Raw genomic sequence first — 7,936 nt, forward strand, 5'->3', positions numbered from 1 at the left:
GGTTTTTTTTTTTTTTTTTTTTTTTTTTGTGCGCCGCATGGGGCGGCAAAAACCCTGGAGCCGGCCCTGTCCAGAATACAAAATCTAATGTAGAAATCCATTTAATCTCAAAATAATCCAAGTTTAGGTGGAGTTAGTAAGGTGATTGGTCCATACATAAAAGACATCAGTTATCAGTCTGTAATATTCCATGCTTTTTATTCTGCTTATAAGTTAAGAATGGCTTTTTTGGTAGGAGTACTTTAAGTTGTTTACATCACCATAGTGTAATCATTTTGCGGTTTCAGCAATTTTTCCCCCCTCTCTCTATTTATGACTTGACCTCCAAAGGGATAAAGGGGCATTTTATTTCTTGTGCTCATTTAGTTAGCATGTTGTCAAAATCAAGTGATGTACAGAAAGGCTATAGCATTGTCTAGTAATTAGAGCAGGAGACTGGGAGTTGGGACTCCTGGTTTTCTAGTCTTGGCTATCCCACTGACTTCCTATGTGGTACTGGGCAAGACATATACATTCTCCATGCTTCAGTTTCCCCATCTGGAAAATGGGTATAATGCTTATCTCACAGAGCTGTTGTGTGACTTCGTTAATAATGATGCTAAAGTGCTTAGAAGACAGGCCCTGCGTGACTCTTATGATACAAAGTACTGTTCAGATACAAGGAGCATAAAGGCCATGTAACATGTAGGAGTTGTGAAAGAGAAGCCACACTGGGGAACAAGAATACAAGGTTAGCTTCAGACTTAAGAATGTCCCTGTCAATCTGCCAAGATCCAAAGGTGGAACACAATGGGTGACAAAAATCCACAATGAGGAGAACACAAATATTATTCATGCAGAGAACTAAAGATACTATAGGATTTCTTCCTTTAGTGTGAGCAACTCTTTCCATAACCTCAGTTTCACGATTCTTTGCTTCTGATGTAAATAATTTTCAACAATAAACATGAGGGGACACCAATTTTTTGTGGAATGTAGGGAACTTTGGAGCTCCAAGGAGTGATGACTCTCAAAATGAGGGACATTAAAGTGGTGTGCCTTGAGAATCTCTCACCCATAAGCAAATGAATTGCTAAAAAGATTTAGCGAGTGAACAAACTGGTATATGCCTATAGATTGGCTTGTTTGTTGTGTCACATCCAATAATGAAACTTCTATGGCATATAATTATTTTATAGGGATATATTTCTATCAGCAGGAACTTAAAAAAAATTCTAATATGTTGGAATTACTAAAATAAGTACACCTCTATTCTGATATAACACTATCCAATATAATACTAATTCGGATATAACGCAGTAAAGCAGCGCTCCGGGGGGGCGGGGCTGTGCGCTCCAGTGGATCAAAGCAAGTTCGATATAACGTGGTTTCACCTATAACGCGGTAAGATTTTTTGGCTCCTGAGGACAGCGTTATGTAGAGGTGTACTTAAAAATTCAACTTAACTTTGTTTAAAAGCATCTATTTTAAACACAATTTCTCTGACAGTACAGTTGCTTTTGATTTGCCTCCTGGTTCCCAAACTGTACTCTCTTCCATGTCTTTTACATTCTCCTGTATTAATCAGATGTGTACAACAGAAGATTGCCTTTTTGCTATGAACAATTAGAAGTTACCAGTGTCTACATTAATCCAAATCAGCCGGTCAAAGAGGGCTTGAAGCCAGATAACACAGTTCTAGCTAACAAATGGTTTGATTTGAAATAAAATACATATTCCCCTTCAAGTGCCCAGGAGATGTGTGTGTTCCCTTTTTTGCATGGGTTTTTAATTTGGTTGCTCCAACTCTTTTATTTCTTTGTAGTTGTCATTTAGGTGCTGTTGAGATTATTATGCCCAGTTTAATAGGGGGGAAACTGAGGCACAGAGTGATTAAGTGACTTGCCCACTCACACAGGAAGTTTGGAAATTTAATCTAAGTCTTCTATGTCCAAATCTAGTGTCTTTACCACAAAACCATCCTTGTTCTTTGTGTTACCTTCATTCTCTTCCCAGTTCACATACTGCACATTTGTAACTTACCAATGTGTAAAAACAATCGTGCACTGAGGGGCAAATCCAGAACCCACTGCAACACCTAGGAGACTAGATTGAGTGCTGAGCAGATGTGTTGGGGTTGGGAGGAAGGAATCAGTCCCAGGCTGCAATGCAACACTCTGGAGAATAGCTCAGCCTGGTAGCTGAAGTAAACTCTGCAGGCCCTTATGTGCCGCCTGAGAAACTACAGACACTCTTGCCCTGTTTTGGCCTACTACATACTACTGTGCAGGGGACTCTCATGGACTGGTAGCCTATTCTGTTCACAGGTTGTGCTTGCCATGTGTAACCTGCCTATATCCAGTTTCAGCTCTTCTGCAGCCAAAACTGCTTCTGTTCCACCACCAAAGGCTCATTTGAGGCCACACAGAAGAAGGCTGGATTAGCCCCTTATTGCTGGGCACTCTGCTAGATTTGTATATTCCCTGCAATTTCTTGTGATTCATGCCATAGGTCACTATGGAAAATGAGCAGATAAGGACAACTGATACATTAGGAAACTGTTGTAGAAGGGGGCAACTGCTAAGGACATATTTTTCATTATAAGTCACTCTCTGCGCATTCCTACTACAGGAGTTTCTACATCTGAAAACAAAGTGACACAACTGGCACCGATTGGCACCGTTGTTTGTAATATTGGCCAAGGACTGGTCATCCCTGAGAAGTCTGTTTAAGTCAGGGTTGATTGAGGCACGTTAGCCGGGAGTGGGGTGGGGTGGGATGGAGTGGGGAGGAAGGGGAGGGCTAAGGTGGAGGCCTGCACTCTGGTTGCTCATGCTGATCCAGTTTTGTGGTTCAGTAGGGAACATCAGTCTCCAAAGATGTCACTCCAGCACGTTCATGAGTGCCAAAATAAATACAGTAAAATTAACGCCCTTCAGCTGGGGATTTAAGAACTCTAAACTCAGGGATGGGAATCGGGGGATAATCTTTTGCAAGAACAGACCATACCAAAGCCATCAGCCAAGGTTTTGGGTGTTTGGTTTTTAACCATAAAAATGATCAAACTCCAGTAAACTACATTTAGTTAATGGAATCACAAAGAATCGTTTGGAGACCCTTGCTTTGCCAGGAAAGCTTGTAGGCTCTCTCAGATTGCTCTGTGGTTTTTTTTCCTGAGGGGAGATGAACCCAAGGAAAATGAAGTCTAAGCAATGCACATTAGTGTAATGTTGAGGTTATGACTTTCGATTCACAAAGGTTAGGAAATTGGAAAAAAGTAAGTTTCTCATGGTAAAGTTAACACATCAGGGTTGTAGTTTCTATTTCTATGTTGCTTTGTAAATGTGTACATTATAGCAGGGATTTTCAAAGCCACCTAAAGGAGTGAGGTGCTCAAATTCCATTGGGCACCTAACTCCTTAAGCTTCCTCTAAAAACCAGAGCCTAATATATTAATGTTTGTTGCTAAACCTATCCCCTAAAATGTACACTTTGTGCAGTGGGGCTGACATTACCATGAAGTCCTTAATATTTTCATATCCTTGCTTTTGAGCATTTCAACTTGTAATCTTAGTGTTAGACTGACCAATACTCTGGTGTTTTAGTATATTTTATACCAGTCTCTTCCCACCAGCATAAAATTGCCTCGTCCATGCTTCAGTAAAAAGAGTAAAAAAGAAAAAAGGAGGAAGTGGTGGCGGGGAGGGGAGGGGGGGAATTAAAGGGTATATTTTGCATACAGGGCTAAGTCTTTAGCCAGCTTTTAAATTTGAGCATGTGCATTTTGTATGATCTCTGTTTAAATGGCCCAGATTTTCATTTGACTGTGCATGTAGGTAGATAAGCAGTTACCCATGTTGCATGTGCAACATTGGAGCCCACTTCTAAAAATGGTTCAGCTAATGACTGGTTGGCTGAAGACTCCAGCAGGCACATCATTAAACCCTGCAGAAGGCCTGGGTCCCTGGCTGCCCAATATTGTTCCACTCCCACATTGCTGTGTCCTGCTCCTACTCTCAGGTCCTTCTTTGCTTCTTCTGGGCCTGGCACCTGACTTCTGCTCCTGCCTCCAGCTCCTTGTTCCTGGCTCCCAGTTCCTAGTTGCTGCTTCTGGCTCCTGCCCCTGTTCTGGATGATGCTCTGACCCTTGGCTCCTGATTCCTGGCTCTTGGTACCATCTCACTCTCTGAACTTGGTATTTGGCCTCTGACCATGGCTCTGACACTTGGCTACCGGCTCTTGCTCTGGCTCACTCCTTGTACTTGGCAACTTGGCTCCTAATCTGGGTCTGGCTACTAGGTCTGGTCACCTCTGTTCCAACCATTAGGGAAGATTCCTGCCCTGACCATTAGGCAAGACCACCCACGCCCCGGTCTCCAACACTTTAGTCACTGCTGTGTCTTCTGTTAGCTAAGGTGAAAAATACAGTGGGAGCCTACTTCTGTGAGGTGCTGGGCACCCTCAATGCCTTGAAAGTCAGTGGGAGCCAAGGGCATGCAGCACCCCAGAGGGCTGGGCTTTCTCTCTCTCTTAGATAATTTGTATTGCAGTAGCACCTAGAAGCCCTAGTCACCAGTTGAGACCCTGTTGCACTTGGTGCTGAAAAACATGAGTCAAATCCTGCAACCCTCACTCAGACAAGTGGATGAATTGAAGTTAATGGCACCTCCTCATGTCAGTAAATCCTGGTCTACACTGAAAATTTAGGTCAACCCAACTATGTCGCTCAGGGGAGGAAAAATACACACCCCGAAGCAATGTAGGGAAGCTAACCTAACCCCTAGTGTAGACAGCACTAGGTTGATGGAAGAATTCCCCACTCGCCTGAGCCCTGCTGCCTGAGTCAGCTGACATGGGCCAGCCATGGGTGTTTAATTGCAGTGTAGACATACAACCACTTAAGCCCTACATTTACCCTTGGTGGAGGAAGTGGGGGAGGGGGACTGTAGGTGGAGCAGCTGTCACTGTTCTGTCTGTACTCTTCCCTGGTCCTATAAAAAATGGTGATGGGACCAAGCCAGAACAGGGGCTTCTTGATCTGAGATTGCTGGATACATCAGTCAAAATACCTTGTAGAGGTAGGATGCAGCTCTATGACCTGGCCCCAGGTTGGGAGGTGAATTTCACATTTGTAGAAAATAATGTTTGCCTGCAGGAATGGTATGTTTGGGGGAGTGGATATGGTTCATATATCAGACATGGTTTTCATGGTATCATGTTTGATGTATTATAAGCATGATCCGAATTCTGGGTGTGAAAAATGTGTTCTGGCTAACAAGAAATAGGCAAGGTTGTAATTATGCTGAAACCCATTACTGTAAGCTATGCTTGATGCTGTGAATGGGAAAACAATAAAGAAAGCTGATGCCAGAGAAAAGACAAGTCAGAAAAGATATTTTGATATATATGCAGAAAGTTCAAAATAACTTGTGCTTTGGTTAAATTAACCTGCAGCTCGATGAGATTTTTTTTGTGATCGTCTCCCTGAGAAACTGAAAAAATCCAGGTTTATCCATCTTTTCCCAACCCAAGCTTTTCCTAAGACAGTGGTTCTCAAACTTTTTTTTTTTTCACGGACCACTTGAAAATTGCTGAGGGTCTCGGCGGACCAATTAATGATCTATCCAAATACTGTTTGTACCGTTAGCTGACTATTGTAAAGCACTTTGGATAAAAACGCTATATAAAAAAAACTTAAAATAATAATTTTTTTGTTCTACAAATAAAAGCACACAACTCATATTTTAATATCAGTAGTCTTACCTTTCTAATGCGATGGATGTGCCCTCTCTCCCCCACTGCGGCAGCCCCCAGGCTGGGAAGGAGGAGGGGTCTCTCCCTCTTTCCCCCGCTGTGGCAGCTCCCGAGCTGGGGCTGGGAAGGAGGGTGGGGGGGTCTCTCTCTCTCTCCCTCCCCCACCCCCTCACCGCAGCAGCCCTGGAGCTGGGGTGGGAAGGAGGGGGGTCTCTCCCCCCCCCCCACAACAGCCACAGAGCTGAGGCTGGGAAGGAGGGCCTCCCCGGCAGCCGCAGCCCTGGAGCTGGGGAAAGTCGCCTTTCTCTGGCCACCGCAGCCCTGTATGTCCCAAATTCCCCCCACTCCCTCTTCTCACCCCACTGCCCCCTCCCATCTACCCCCTCTTCCAGCCAAGGCCATCACCTCACCTTACATGTGCGTCTTCTCCAGGGTCCAGGCACCTAATTAGTGGAGCCATGCCAGCATGGCTCCACTAATTAGGGGGTGGCCCTTCATTTTGTTGTGTGCAGCCGCCAAGGCACGCACCTTAGAAGGAACTATCTGCGGACCACCTGAATGGAGCTCATGGGCCACAGTTTGAGAACCTCTGTCCTAAGACACCTACTGATTAAAATATGGATGTTACTTTTCCTTACCAACATTAAGAAACAAGTTGTACAGAATCTTACTAGGGCTTTCCAGACTACACCTTGTGCTCTTCATTTCGTATATGGACATGGGGGAATCGGTTGTTTTTTCTTCATATATGGCTGAATGCACAAAGAGCCACGTAATTTATGTTCCCTTTAATTCTCTCTGCATGACATAGGAAAGCAGGATCCTGCTCTCAGTAGGGGGGTCCCCCAAAACCAAAACACACATGGGCTCAATCTTCTCACAGCAGGAGGCACGTGATCACATGAGGCTTGTACTGACTGTTTTCAACTCCAGCATCAACCTCTTGTACTGTTGTTTCACAGACGCACCAAACCAACTGTTCAAAGAGATGAGTAAAATGAAATTTAAGGAGGAAAATTTTGAATGGTCTATGTGTGACTGTGGGACATCGACTTGGGAAGAAAAAGTCAGATGTAAGAACCACAAAAACTGAAAATGAATTGAATTTTAACAAGGGCAATTTGCATCTGTGTATTAGAATAGGAAAAACTCTCAGGAGCAAATTCTGCCTTAGTTTACACTGCTGAAATGAAAAGCATTGCACAGGGTATAAGACAAGTTAGTTTCAAATCTAACTTTTAAAATATGTAAATTGTTTTAATGAGAAATGTTTAATTTCTCATTCAAACAAATGCAATTGCTGTAAAAATATAGTTCTCAGATTTTTTTAAAATATGTAATACAGGCAAAGGGAGTTTTTGATTTTTCAGTTAAAGGCAGGGTTTAAATCCTTTGGGAAAGTCTCCCACTGACCTGAATAGGCTTTAGATTAGGCTCTTTAGCAGGTGTGAAAATAAATATTAATCCTAGCCAAGGTTTTACCATGTACTCTTTGAGTAAAATTTAAATGTTGTGGAAGATTACATGTAAATCCATTCAACACTTTAGGCGCTCAAGGGAGTTTTTGTGTTATACTTAAGAAATTCGAGGCTTATTTATTTATTTATTTTGGATCCCTACAAATTCCAAAGGCTTTCTTGTGACCCTTTAGGTTGAAGTAGATCTAAACAAAATCTTGTGCCTATGCAAGTGCATTAAAAAAATAAAAACAAAGGTTTGATTTTCAAAGCCACCTAAAAGGAATTTGATGTCCCCATCTCTTAAAATTAATAGGTGTTAGGTACCTGAATCCAGTGTTTCCCAACGATCAGTCTGTGGACTGGCACCGGTCCCTGAGATCTCCCTGATGTAGTTTAGAAGGCAGCAAGCTGGTCCCAGGTATAAAAAGGTTGAGAAATACTGCTCTAATGGCTTTGAAACTCTCTGCCCAAGTTACTAGCATTTTTTCATCATAATGGTGTCTGTTTGCTCAGCATAAGCTGATGAATAAAAAGAAAATTATTCCTTCAGTTTGACTGTCAAACTCTCCTGTGTAAAATGTTTGATGTGAGTTCTTTTGAGAGAGAAATAAGAGTGCCTGGCCAGCAGAGCCCAAAGAATCACTGAACTTAGAAATACAGCAAGACAGGCGCCTTGCCTAGCACTGCACCTCCTCAGCTACCCAGTGAGGGCTTGATGGGAATTGAGGACACTCAGCCCCTCA

At 43.0% G+C, this 7,936-nt stretch overlaps 1 protein-coding gene across 2 annotated transcripts in view; it reads left to right on the forward strand.

Annotated features, from left to right (window-relative positions):
* Nucleotides 1-7,936, forward strand: part of LOC112113454 (ral guanine nucleotide dissociation stimulator-like 1) — a 101,870-nt gene that overhangs the window by 33,957 nt on the left and 59,977 nt on the right. The window lies entirely within an intron of this gene.

This window comes from Terrapene carolina, unplaced genomic scaffold (assembly GCF_002925995.2).
Source record: "Terrapene carolina triunguis isolate 2854851 unplaced genomic scaffold, T_m_triunguis-2.0 Scaffold211, whole genome shotgun sequence".
Classification (NCBI taxonomy): Eukaryota; Metazoa; Chordata; order Testudines; family Emydidae; genus Terrapene; species Terrapene triunguis.